Source organism: Scylla paramamosain, chromosome 17 (assembly GCF_035594125.1).
Source record: "Scylla paramamosain isolate STU-SP2022 chromosome 17, ASM3559412v1, whole genome shotgun sequence".
Classification (NCBI taxonomy): Eukaryota; Metazoa; Arthropoda; class Malacostraca; order Decapoda; family Portunidae; genus Scylla; species Scylla paramamosain.
The window spans coordinates 23729798-23744210 of NC_087167.1; positions in this window are offsets into that span (position 1 = coordinate 23729798).

Here is a 14413-nt window from a genome sequence, read left to right on the forward strand (position 1 = left end):
CACAGATTCTTCCACAAGGCTGCAGTATCATAGGGCCCGGCCCTATGATAAGATGGCCGCTCCACGCCCCCCTGATCGGACTATAAGGTACCGGATAAAGACTGCAAGCATTCCTGCCGACATCAGCAATTCGTTCTTTACCAGAACACAGGTACCCCATACAAAATGTTTCCGATCTGGCCCGTATATCATCGTTGGCTTAGCTAGCGAGGCGGACCGTGAAAAACACACCACAGAACAGGCAACCGAAAATTTAAAACTTCTAGGCTTCGAGCTCGTAGAGTCTCCGGAGCAAATCGCCGCTCGAACAATCCTTGCCCGTCGAGTCGACGATTATATACTGAAAAAAACCAGCGAGGATCTCCGAGAGGAGATCGAAGAAAAAAACGGAATCCAGATCGACGACATAAAACTCATACAAAAAGTACACATGATCAAACTAAAGCTACGATCGAGACAGCAGGCAGAACAGGCGCAGAAGAAAGGAATCAAACTCTTTTCCCAAATAATACCCTCTTACAACGTCAGCATTGAGGAATACCGTCCGGTAAATCAATGTTATAAGTGTTATAAATTCAGTCATAGAACAAACCAATGTAAGGAGAAAGAACAAGTGTGCTCTAAGTGTGCAGCTAAGGGCCACGATTATAGAAACTGCCAATCAACCACATTAAAATGCGCTAACTGTGACGGCGAACACGTTGCTGTCTCGTTCAAATGCCCAGTTAAACGCACCCAGCAGCAACAACAAAACTCCATAACAGCAACACCAACAACCTCTTCACAGCCAAACAACTCCTACGCTCAAGCAGCCACACCTGCCACCCCAACACACATGAACACAATTTCTAACACAAACATGGAAAAACTGCTACTAGCCGAAATTATAATCAAATATTCCATACAAACCTCCTTCGGTGACCTGAGAAAACAAGCAGAAACCATGAACTCACTGCTGGAGTACAATGGTTGTCCAACAATAAAACTCCCACCAAATTTCACACAAACAAATCAACAACACTACCAACAAAAGCTTGTGGAACAAACAGAAGCCCCTACACAAACAAACCAACAACACCACCTTGCTGAACAAACAGAAGCTCCTACAGTCCCTAATCAGGAACCAAACTCCTCCTCCACCGAACAATCCAGCCTCCTTCCAACCGGGAACCTAGCTACCGGTGAGGACACAGTTTCTGGGAAAACGCAACCCAACAGCCCCACTCCTACCACTACCTCCACCACAAAAACGAACGAAAACACACCAACACAAGCCAGTAACACCGCACATAAAAGACACATTCCGGGTACACAACCCACCTCCCCTAGACCCACACGAACCACATCGAGAGTTAAGAAAACATGATTACGATCATGCAACTAAATTGTCGCGGCTACTGGAATAACCGGCACCTTATTTCAGAAGCTATTCGATCAACCGACCCAGACATCGTCCTCCTGAACCACACAGGTTCACCAACAAAACCAATTAAGCTATATGGATATAACACACGTTACACTACAGGTACACGTCATGATGGCGTAGCTGTCATGGTCAAATGCACCATCAAACACATCCACATAACCGACTGGCCTTCAGCACACTTCCTGGCCACCAGGATCGAAACACAACACGGGATATTTCTTATTGCCACCACATACAGCAGACCGGATACAGGGCTCCCTCTCACCAGTCTCAACAATCTCTTCAATCACACAAACATACCAGCCTATATACTGGCAGACCTCAATGCCAGTCACACAGCATTTAGACACACCAAGAACAACCAACATGGACACCAACTTCTACAACTTACACAACTGAAACGCCTCCGTTTCCTTGGCCCTGACTTTCCTACCTGCTATACCCACAATGGGAATGGCAGGCCGGATCTCATCCTCTCCAACCGGCAATCCCTACCTTTCCATCACCACATCTCCTACGGACCCATCTGTGGTTCAGACCACGTCCCCCTAATTCTAAAAATATCCTCAAACCCCATATCTATCCCATCCCCACCTGTCCCCGACTACCGCTCCGCCGACTGGGAGGGATTCAGGAAAACTCTTTCAGACCTACACCAACCACCACAGCTCGAAGGCCAACCCTATACAATAATAGACAGTGCCCTAGAGACACTACATAGTGACATCCTGACATCAGCCAACAGACACACACCAAAGAAACAACACAAAATTCACATAGACTTCAGACCCTCCATAAAAACACAACGACTACTAGTGTGCTACAGAACACGCTTTTTACAAAACATGCACAACCACATACCCATCTACAGAGACCTCTGCACCCTTCGCACACACATACTAAATAGCCTACAGGATGACCACAGCGCTCACTGGAGGAACCTAGTCTCCCTTATGGACGGAGCTCGCTGCAAAAATCCTACTCAGTTCTGGCACATGGTGCACAAGCTGAAGGGATGCCACCGGGAAAGATTCGAGTACCTCCTAGTGAACGGTGATCGAGTCACCAACCCAGACCAGGTCACCAACACCTTCCAGACACACTGGTGCAACACCTTCCAACCACACCCTTTCCCTCCCCATGAGCCCAGTATTGCCCACATACACCACATCACCGATCTTGTGCGCCGAAACATAGCAAACACGCTACCACATAACATTATACACTTAACACACCTAGATCCCCAACACCCTCTCACCACACCCATTGAGGAGGAGGATGTCACCAGGTTGCTCAGACATACTCCGCGGCGAGCCCCCGGCCCCTCAGGAGTCACATGGCCGATGGTGCGGAGCCTTCCTCCAGAAATCATATCCAGCCTGACAAAAATTTTCAATGCTTGCCTCGCCTCTGGATACTTCCCAAAGGCTTTCAAAATTTCAAACATCACCCTTATTGCCAAGCCCGGAAAAAACTCTCACTTACCAGAAAACTATCGCCCCATAAGCCTCCTTGAAATTCTTGGAAAAACTTTTGAACGTCTAATCAACTTAAGATTGAGAGCGTTCCTCGAATGTAACGGATTGCTGGCACCACAGCAGTTCGGTTTCCGGAGGAACGCCTCAACTGAGGACGCCCTTAACAGCATAGTAGCCTACCTAAATTTCAACAAGCCATATTACAAGACAGCACTCGTGACAAAAGATGTCAAGAAAGCTTTTGACACCGTTTGGCACACCGGTTTGAAATACAAAATTTGTAATAACTTCAATCTCCCTTTTCTAACACAACGCATCTTGTGTAGTTTTCTGGATGAGAGACAGACAAGAATCCGCCACCAGGGCAACTTTTCGCCATTTTTCACCCCTCAGGCTGGAGTCCCACAAGGCTCCGTACTCTCCCCCACCCTTTTTAACATGTACACAGCTGACCTACCCCTCCCAGCCCACAATGACTCACTAACTATTCAATACGCGGACGATGTAACGCAATTGGCCCGTGCCAGGTCGTTAGATCTCCTAACCGACAAAATTCAATGGGAACTGATGGCGACTAGCCTGTGGGAGATGAAATGGCGAATTCTCTCCCATCCCGAAAAATCAAAAGTCACTTATTTCAACATTAAAAGAAGTCAGCCCCGCCAAATCTCACTAAACAGAATTACTCCAATCCCCACCCCAATCCCCATCAGTAACAACAACAAAGTGCTTGGCCTCACCATAGATAAGCACCTCAACTTCAATATACATATAAAACAAAAAGCAACCATAGCCGCCAAGGCCCTGAGCAACCTGGAAAGATTTCGCGACAGCAGCACAAAAACAAAACTTCACCTCTACAAAGCTTTCATTCTCCCTCTCTTAACCTACTGCCCTCTTGCCCTCTCTCTCTCTGCTCCCTCCAACCTCTCTAAACTTCAAAAAGTTCAAAACCGAGCAATTCGTTTCGCTCTTGGGACGAAATGGTTCGACTTCCAAACCTCTCTCTCCATTCACCAGGAGTCCAACATCCCCCCCCTTAACATAACACTCCACAATAGAATCGAAAAACAACTAAGCTCCTTCTCCGACAGACACACAATCACATACAATTTCATTACCAACCTCCCCCCACCTTTCCGTCACCTGCCGCACTGCAATCTCCTTGATCCTCCCACTGTGCCTCCTGAACCTGTTTTCTAATAATGGACTCCTCCTTTCTTCCCTTCACTATCTCCTTTCTCTGTACCACTCATGGTGTCTGAGTGGCATCATCGTCGTTCTCTCGTTCACGTGGGCGGTCCCGCGTGCCAACACCTAGTGGTTTTTTCATATTTTTTGTCTTATGGTTTTGTATTCATATTTTTGTTTTTGTGCATTATTTTTCTGTCTCGCAGCCTAGGTTTTAAGGTGGCACCGGACCGCTCTTGGGAAAGGGACGCGACAAAAAATCACCGCCATTAACATACCATGCCTCTGACCGAGGGAGTGGGGTCGTGTGGCAACACCTAGTGGTTTTTTCATATTTTTTGTCTTATGGCTTTGTATTCATATTTTTGTTTTTTATACATTATTTTCTTGCCTCGCAGCCTAGGTTTCAAGGGGGCACCGGACCACTTCCAGAGAGACGGGGATAGCACGAACCGCACTCCTCCCACTGACGTCACGGCAATGGGGCCCCCGGACGTCGGCATGACGTTCCGGTAGCGGTACCCCCCGAGGTAGTTAAGGAGCGGCCAGTACTGATGATGGGGACGGTAACCACACCATTCAGTGGAAGCCACTTCACCCCCCACACAGAGGTAGTTGGGTGCGGCAAGGGCTGGGCAGGAAGGTAGTCAAGAGATGGTGGGGCGGGGCCCTGGAAGCATCCATGCAGGAATCCCCATTCACCCCCCGCCACCAGCGACTTACCGCGTGCAAGCAGATGGTATTAGATTTGACCCCTCGTTGCGGTGAGGGAGCCTTTTCGAGCCTCTGTCATTGCACATCCTACCATCATGTCAATCATTATCACAAACCATCCTCACCCTCCCCATGCACATAACACCACAACATTTTTTATACTTCTCTTTTCTTTAGCAGGTTGGCCTTTTTGCAGGAAGAGTCACAGGACAAGAGCAGAAAGGACCGACACCGCTTTTTCACCCACCACATTACATCATACATTAAATATCCCTGCCATCACCAAATCACTCTACTACTATCCGTGGTTCGGAACCCACGTAAAACTGTAGGTCCCTCCGCTATACGGATGTACTTCTTCCTCTGTCCTTCTTTGAACCAATAAAAAGCAAAAAAAAAAAAAACCCTTTCTACTCTGACTGTCCTTCACTCCTCTTTCACATCCTGATGGTGCAGGCTCTGGATAGTCTGGCCCCTAACTTGTGCGTGGTTTGGCCCGGGGTTTTGGGTGCGTGGGCGGCGTTCGTGGCTGTGGCTGTGTTGGGCTTGGCCTGCTCGGTTGGTGGCGGACTCTCCTGCTTTCCCCGATAAAGACCTTGTCCCCCTTGCCATCTTAGCATGAATATAACACGTTAAAAAAAAAAAAAAAAAAAAAAAAAAAAAAAAAAAAAAAAGATGTCCTTCCTCATTGAAATTGCGCCTGGGTTAAGCCCCAGTGACTATTTCTCCTACTACAATTCCCTTCTTATCACCCCCCTATTCTTCCCACTATCCCCACTTCCCCCTCCCCATCTTTTCTCTCTTTGTTATGTTATGTTATGTTATTTTGAGGCACATTCGTGAGCTTCCTGTTAGACCGTTCGGACGTCGTACTAGCAGCTCTCATCACCATGACTGGCCGCGGCAAGGGAGGCAAGGGTCTTGGAAAGGGAGGCGCCAAGCGTCACCGTAAGGTTCTGCGTGATAACATCCAGGGAATCACCAAGCCTGCTATCCGTCGTCTAGCTCGCCGAGGTGGCGTCAAGCGCATCTCTGGTCTCATCTACGAGGAGACTCGTGGGGTGCTCAAGGTGTTCCTTGAGAACGTTATCAGGGATGCTGTCACCTATACCGAGCACGCCAAGCGTAAGACCGTTACTGCCATGGACGTTGTCTACGCCCTCAAGCGTCAGGGCCGTACCCTGTACGGATTTGGTGGTTAAATCGCTCCATTATTGAGATGGTGCCAGCTATTCAGCTTGCATTATCATCATTGAATAACATCATCTCCCGGACCTTTTTAAGGTCCACAAACATGAAAAGAAAGAAGGACCATAGACTACTATTATTACTACTACTTTCTCATAACCATGTTCACTATCACTATCTGAGCTAAGAAAAGAAACCATTATTAATTATAACCATCTTTCTCACTTCATCAGGTCTTCTCCAAGTATTATTATTATTATCATTATTATTATTATTATTATTATTATTATTATTATTATCATTATTATTATTATTATTATTATTATTATTATTATTATTATTATTATTATTATCATTGACTTATTTCAATGATCACGCCCCTCATCGTTCTCAGTTTCTCATAAAACAAAATATACATTGAGATGAAAAAGACGCTCAACATATCACAATAGGCAACACATCTAATCAACTCTCCACTGTGACACACAGCAGGTACATTAGTAGAAATATAGTATACATATTTATTCTCGGTCACTTGCGTGCCTGACTAAATAATAATAATAATAATAACAAATAACTAACTCGAAAATAAATACACTACTTGCTTATTATTGATATACCAGTATAGTCTACACAACTCTCTAGATGTTTGAACGTGTGGCTCCGAAGAGGAGCCGGATTGATGGTGATATTGGCTGAAGGGGAGGGAGGCCCTTTATTTACTTCTTCTCAGTCTTCTTGGGAAGGAGCACGGCCTGAATGTTGGGCAGCACGCCACCCTGTGCAATGGTGACTCCGGAGAGGAGCTTGTTAAGTTCCTCGTCGTTGCGGATGGCCAGCTGCAGGTGACGTGGGATGATGCGAGTCTTCTTGTTGTCACGGGCGGCATTGCCGGCAAGCTCAAGGACTTCAGCAGCCAGGTACTCCATAACTGCCGCAAGGTACACGGGGGCACCAGCACCCACGCGCTCGGCGTAGTTGCCTTTCCTTAGAAGGCGATGAATCCTGCCGACCGGGAACTGGAGTCCAGCACGACTGGAACGGGACTTTGACTTTCCCTTCACCTTTCCTCCCTTGCCGCGTCCAGACATGATAATGGATGTTGTGGTAGTAGTAGTAGTAGTAGTAGTTGTTGTTGTTGGTGATAAATGAGGAGCGCGAGTACTCTAACCTCGTCGGTAGCTCTGCGAGCAAGTAGTGAATTTTGGGAAAAACGGCTATATATACGCGAGATCAGATCGGCCCAGAGCGCGTCTGGACCAATCAGGACGCTCGCTGAGGTGGCGACTCCTGATCCTGAGTAGGCACGCTAATATATATACCACTTTTCAACTGAGAAAACGCACACTCGTTCTCACAGCAGTACGGCGACACTATGCCTCCCAAAGCATCAGGAAAGGCTGCCAAGAAAGCTGGCAAGGCACAGAAGGCCATTGCCAAGGGCGACAAGAAGAAGAAGCGCAGGAGGAAGGAGAGCTACTCCATCTACATCTACAAGGTGCTCAAGCAAGTCCACCCAGACACTGGCGTGTCCTCCAAGGCCATGTCAATCATGAACTCGTTCGTGAATGACATTTTCGAGCGCATCGCTGCCGAGGCATCCCGCCTGGCACACTATAACAAGCGCTCCACCATCACCAGCCGGGAAATCCAGACCGCTGTCCGTCTTCTTCTGCCTGGTGAACTGGCAAAACACGCTGTTTCTGAAGGCACCAAGGCTGTTACCAAGTATACCTCCTCCAAGTAAACAGGCGGCCAGTATACTGCTGCCAGTATAAAATAATACCCGGCTCCATTGGAGCCACACTTGAAAAGGAAAAAAGATACGATATAGACAAATGCATTATTATTATAATTATTGTTATTATTATTAATATTATTATTATTATTTTTATTATTATTATTATTATTATTATTATTATTATTATTATTATTATCATTATTAATAATATTAATATTGTTGTTTTTATTATGATTATTATTATAATAATTATTGTATCATTATTATTATTATTATTATTATTATTATTATTATTATTATTATGCTTATTATTATCGTGATTATTATTCTGTGGAGATAAAGAAAAGATAAAAAAAAAATAGAGATAAAGAAAGATAAAAATTCTCCCAAGTGAAAGAGATATGGCCATGGAAGAGGGAATAATAATAATAATATAAAAAAAAAAAAAGGGGGGAAGGATATTGAGTTGAAAGTCGATACCTGATACTGAAAGATGGAAAATAAATATTTTCTTCCACAAAACCAAACAGATTGTCTATGAAAATTCTTTAATGAAAGAGATGTTTGGCCCTAAAAAGGGCCTAGATATTGCTGTTATGAAGATCATTCGTGGATGACTTCTTAGGCACGCTCGCCACGGATGCGACGAGCCAGTTGGATGTCCTTTGGCATGATAGTCACGCGCTTGGCATGGATGGCGCACAGGTTGGTATCCTCAAACAGACCCACGAGGTAAGCCTCGGAAGCTTCCTGGAGAGCCATGACAGCAGAGGACTGGAAGCGGAGGTCAGTCTTGAAATCCTGAGCAATTTCACGCACCAGGCGCTGGAAAGGCAGTTTCCTGATAAGCAGCTCAGTGCTCTTCTGATAACGGCGGATCTCACGGAGAGCAACGGTTCCAGGCCTGTAACGGTGGGGTTTCTTGACACCTCCAGTGGCTGGAGCAGACTTGCGAGCTGCCTTTGTAGCAAGCTGCTTGCGGGGCGCCTTGCCACCAGTGGACTTGCGAGCCGTTTGCTTGGTACGTGCCATAGTTGTGGTAACAACAACTCACAACGAACACTCAGCTGAGTCTGCCCGCGCTATCTATCTATCTATATTTATAGAAAAGATGGGTGAAGGAAGAATAATATGAGTATAAGAGGATAGTGAGAAATAATGAAAGAAGTATAAGATTAAAGATGGTGGGCTGTCCACCTTGCTATTTTACTTATTGATGTTATACTGTGTATTATGTGTTTGTGAGAATGTTTGTGTTCTGTGTGCTGACTTCATGTGATGGCACGGGCCGCGATTGTTCTCCCTGTTACACCGCAGGCGAGTCGAGAGAGACTCTACCACTACTCCCTCGCCGACACCACACAACTCTTACCCCCTATAGGTAGGTCCCCGGGTGTCAGCGACTCAGGATGAGGTGCAACCCCCTCCCCATCTACCGCTTGCTGGGGGCCAGCAAGCCCTACCAGTGGCCAGTACCCCTCGGCTGTGCACTACGGTGTGGTGAACACCGGCTTGGCATACCGCCTCACCGCCGACTCAGGGCGCGGAGTGGGGAGAGAGGAGGCCAGCTACGAGTCCCATGTGAAGCATGTGTGTGTGTGTGTGCTGTTTAGAGTGTTGGAGTTACATAATATTCTTTCCTTTCCAGATGCCCCGTGTGTGCTGAGTTTTTGTGTTTGGCCATCTTCAGGAATACAGTGAGTAAAGGTAAGTGTTTTAAGGTGAGTATGTTTCCTTTATTTTCGGTTTGTTAATATATTGGGTTGGGTATTGTTTTGCATGCCTGTAGGCTGCTAGGGAAATCACGGTGGTATTTTACTATTTGATCTGAGTTGTCTTTTAGGCTTTGATAGTTAGGCAGGCCCAACTCATCAATTTTTTCCCAAATTGTCTTTGCTCTGTAGTGTAGACGTATATTGAGAGGTGCAGTTTTGGTGTGTATGTGTACTTGTTCTGTTGTCATGGTGTAAGGGTGTTTCTGATTTGTTGCAAATCTAAGTGCTTTGTTTTGAACTTTTTGAAGTTTGCTAATTTGGTTATTGCTCATTGTGTGCATAGGGATTGGAGGGTAATCAAGTATTGGTAGTATTAGTGCTTTTACTAAGTGTATTTTTATTTTCTCTGGCATGTTATGTAACTTGTAGAGTTTTTGTAGTGACGCTATTGCTATATTTTTACGCTCCTGTATATGTTTGTAGTAGCCACCTGTAGTTATGGTTAGACCAAGGCATTTGCCGGTACTTTTAAATTCTATTTCTTCTTCGTTAATGATGAGTGGAAAGGTAAGTTTTGCTCCAAGGTGCAGAGGGGTGAATTTATTAACATTGGTTTTTATTTTCCAGTTCCTTTCGTAGTTATTAATTGCTGTTATTGCTCTCTCTGTTTTTATATTGAGCATGTTCTTGGACCTTCCTGGGTAGCCAATTATTTGTGTTATGTCGTCTGCAAAACTGATGTTAAGGGTTTGTATAGGTTGTTGAATATCATTGGTGTAAATTGTGAAGAGTGTTGGTGACAGAACACTCCCTTGTGGTACACCGCAGTTTAAATTAAATGTAGGACCAATGTAATGATTAACTTTAATGGATGCTGTGCGATCAGATAAAAAGTCGCATAAAAATTTTTCTATTGTAATAGGGAGTTGTAGTTGTAGGATTTTATGCTTAAGACCGAGGTGCCAGACTTGATCAAAAGCTTTAGATATGTCTCTTAGTATGACTTGGCACTGGCCTTTATCTGATTTATTGTGTGCTATTTGTTCTGTGATGACTGCTAGTGCTTGTGTGGTGCCTCTATTACTACGAAAACCGAACTGGTAAGTGTTATATAAGTTATTAATTTCTAGGTGTGTTTTTAGCCTTGAATTTATCACTCGCTCAAGGATTTTGCCTGGTACTTCTAATAGCGTTATTGGTCTGTAATTTTGAGCCTGTTGAGGGGATTTATTTTGTTTAGGGATTAGTCTGATGATTCCGTTTTTCCACTTGTCGGGAAAATAGCCTGCTGAGATAGTGCTGTTGAATATTTCTGTTAGTCTAATTATTGCTGTGTCTGGTAGGTGTGTTAAGATTGTTTTATTAATTCCACTTCGTCCCGGGCTAGTTCTTTTTAGCTGCTTTATGATGTTTTTTAATTCTTCTGTAGTTATTGTCGTGTCAGTGTGTTGTGTGTTGAGTCTGGTAATGTCAGAGTTATTGTAGGGAATTGTTCTGTGGGTGTTATTTCTGATGTTATGTAAGACAATCTCATTTTCCATGTGATCTTCCTCTCCATCCTCCTCTCCACTAAAGATTTCTTGCCAGTACTCTCTGTGTACTTCCTCTTTTTCTCTGTCGGTGTATACTTTGTTGTTATGTTTGTTCCTAATGTAGTGGGGTTCGTTCTCTCTGTTGCCTGTCAGTAGTTTAATTTTCTTCCAGAATGTTGTAGGATCTCTATAAGTGCTCGAAACTTCATTTATTAGTCTGTACCAGTGTTCTCTATTTTCCTGTATTAAAGCTTCGTGTGGTAGTGTTTGTAGTTGTTTGTAGTATCTGTAATTCTGATAGGACCAACCGTGTGCACGTGAGTAAGTCTGTAGTTCTGTAAAAAGTGTCTTAAGTAGTTTTGTTGTGTCTGTGTGTTTGGGTGATGGTAGACATTTGTAACGTGTAGTGGGTATGGCTTGTTGCATAGCTTGCTCTATTGCCTGGTGCCAGTTTTCAGTGGCAGTGTCTATTGTTTCAAGTGTTTCTTCGTGTAGTGTGTTTGTGTGTAGTGTGTTGGTGACATGTCTTTTAAATGTTTCCCAATTTGCTTTATTGTAGTTGGGTCTTGGTGGAGCTGGAATGAGTATAGGGGCTGTGGCTATTGTGTAAATTATTGGAATGTGATCGCTTGTGGTGAGGGGTCCTTCTACTGCATGTGTGTTGTGGTATGTGCGGTGGTTTGTAAGTATAATGTCTGGTGTTGTGCCTCTTCTGTGTGTATAATAAGTAGGAAAATCTGGTCCGACATGTTGTATTAGTCTGTTTTGTATTAAAGTGTTGATTTGTCTGCCTTTGTTGTTGCTGTGAGTGTATCCTAAGTTGGGGTGATTTGCATTTAAGTCAGCCAGCATGTATACTGGACAGGTACGTCTAAACAATTTAGTGAAGTCAGGTATGGGTATATATGTTCTTGATGGTGGTTGATATAAAGTTGAAATTATTATTTTTCCTGTGGTGGTACTTATTTCTACTGCAAGTAGATCTGATAGGAAATCATCAAGTAGTTTATATTGTATGTTCTTTTTTATTGCTATAGCTGTGCCATCTGACGCATTATTGAGGGTATTTTTCGTGTGTACTCTGTATCCAGGAATTTTCATTGGTGTGTTTTCTTGTATGCCGTGGCTGTTTATGAGTATTATTTCTGGGTCTATTATTCTGTATGTGTTGGAGAGTGATATTCGTCTGTTGTTCCAGTGTAGTACGTTGTGTTGTATTATCTTAATGTTTCTTAGAGCCATGTTGTTTGTGTGACTTTGTTGGTGTGTGTGTGAGTGTTTTTGTGTGTTACTGTGTGTTTTTTGTTTTTAGTTTTTGTGTTTGCCTAGCAACTGGAGACCTTTCATTGCACTGTCCTGTTCTTATTTTCCTGAATACACTGTCTTCCAGTATAGTGAAGCAGTCTTTCAACACTATATCACCTTTTTTGATTAGTCCTATCACTTCGTGAGATTTCATGGTTGGTTCATTGTAGGTGTATTTATATGTTCCATCCTCTATTCCTTTTATCAGATGACCCATTGTGATGTTTTTAGGCCATCCCTGGCTCTCTCTTGTTATTATTTTAAGTTCTATTTCATCGCTGTCAAGTTGTTTCTTTGTGTTTGTTTGTGTTTTTTGTTTGGTAGAAACTTGTTGGGTGTGTGTGTCTAGTGTTGTTACATTTTGTTGTTGATCTGTTTGTGTGTCTGTTAGTAGGTCTTCAGTTTCCATTAAGGATAGTTTTTCTGTGTCGGCTAGAAGTGAGAGGAGTTTTGAGGAATTAGGTGTCTTGGGTATTTTTATTTGAGGAAGTTTATTTTCCTTTAGAGTGGCATTAAGTTCTTTCTCATAGCTTCCTGGTTCTATTACATTCATTAGATGAGCGTGTATCATGCAAGAGTATATTTTGAAATGGTCTTCTCTGCTGATTTGTGTTGATGTGCTGTTATTCATTGTGGGGATGTTGTTTGTCTTTGTTATCTGGGAGTATGATGCTGTCTCCTTTTCTTCCTCTCTCTTCATCTTTATTACATCTTTTCTTATTTTGCATCTCATAGATAGTGTCCTGTGGTTTTCTCCACAATTGATGCATTTTTTGCTCTCTTTGTTGCATGATTTCCACGTGTGCCCTTCCTCGGCACACTCGGAACATATTTTATATTCTTTATGCTTTGTACAGTCTTTTGTGGTGTGAGATTCTATCATGTAGCATCTGAAGCATGTTTGGATGTGATAAAATTTATCTTGCTGGATTTGGTAATGTGGAATTTTCATGGAAAAAAGCTTTAGTCCATGTTCTGTAGCTTTAGAGGCATAGATTGCCTGAGAGAATGTTATTTTAATTGTTTTAGAGTTAGGGAACTTGAAAACATTATCAATATTGCCTTCCAGGAATGAATTTTGAGTATACAATTCATTTAATATGTCGTCTTCAGAGTTGTTGTAGATGTGTGCATTAACATTAAAGGCTATGACTGTTTTCTTTGCTTTCAGTTCTGGTGGTATTACTGGATTCATGTCTTCTTGGGAAAATTCTTCCTTAATCTTGTCCTTGAATATCTTTTCTTGCTCTTCATCTGACGAGACGATGATGAATCCATCTTGGACTGGAATTATGTTGGTAGGGAAGACATCATTGTTGCTGAGTATTGTTAGGAGAGTGTTCTTTCTTCGTGGATCTTGGCTGTTTGTTGTTTTTATTTTTACTCTCGCCATTTTTCACATGATAAAAACAATAATTCCTATAAGGGGGCCGAGGCCCGACAAAAACCCACAGCTAATAAATGGATAGAAAAAAAAGAAAGAGAAGGAGCCTGCCTATGTGGGGCAGTTTAGTCACCCAGCTCCTAAAAGCTGTCGTAATGGCCCTGCCCCACGACCTAGCCCTAGCAGAGATTTCCTCTGAAGGAGGGGAAAGGAAATATCAAGTTGGAGGTAAAGAGGGAGGCTTACCCAGCAGCCTTCTAAGCCAGAGCCAACAGATCCACCTAGTTACCGAGGGTCACTCTCGGGAACGTTCTGGGTCCGCTCACTGCAGTCTGGCAAAGAACGAAGCTGGGAGCAAGGAAGGGAAAAGGGAGGATGGCGAGGAACCACAGGGCGAGCTCTCAACCGGACAGGGAGAGCTCCGGTACACAGTGGGACCTGGGAAGGCAGCTGGTGTTCTTCCGTCTATGATCACCTAGCTCCTTGACTCGGTGGCGAGTAAGTACGAGGCGGCGAGAGCTGCTGTCCAGCACTTTCACTCAGCGTCCGAACGGTCTGCGTGCCGCTACTACCGTCTGCTGCCTCTGCCCGCGCTTACATATAACATAACATAACAAAGAGAGAAAAGATGGGGAGGGAGAAGTGGGGATAGTGGGAAGAATAGGGGGGTGATAAGAAGGGAATTGTAGTAGGAGAAATAGTCACTGGGGCTTGACCCAGGCGCAATTTGAATTAGGAG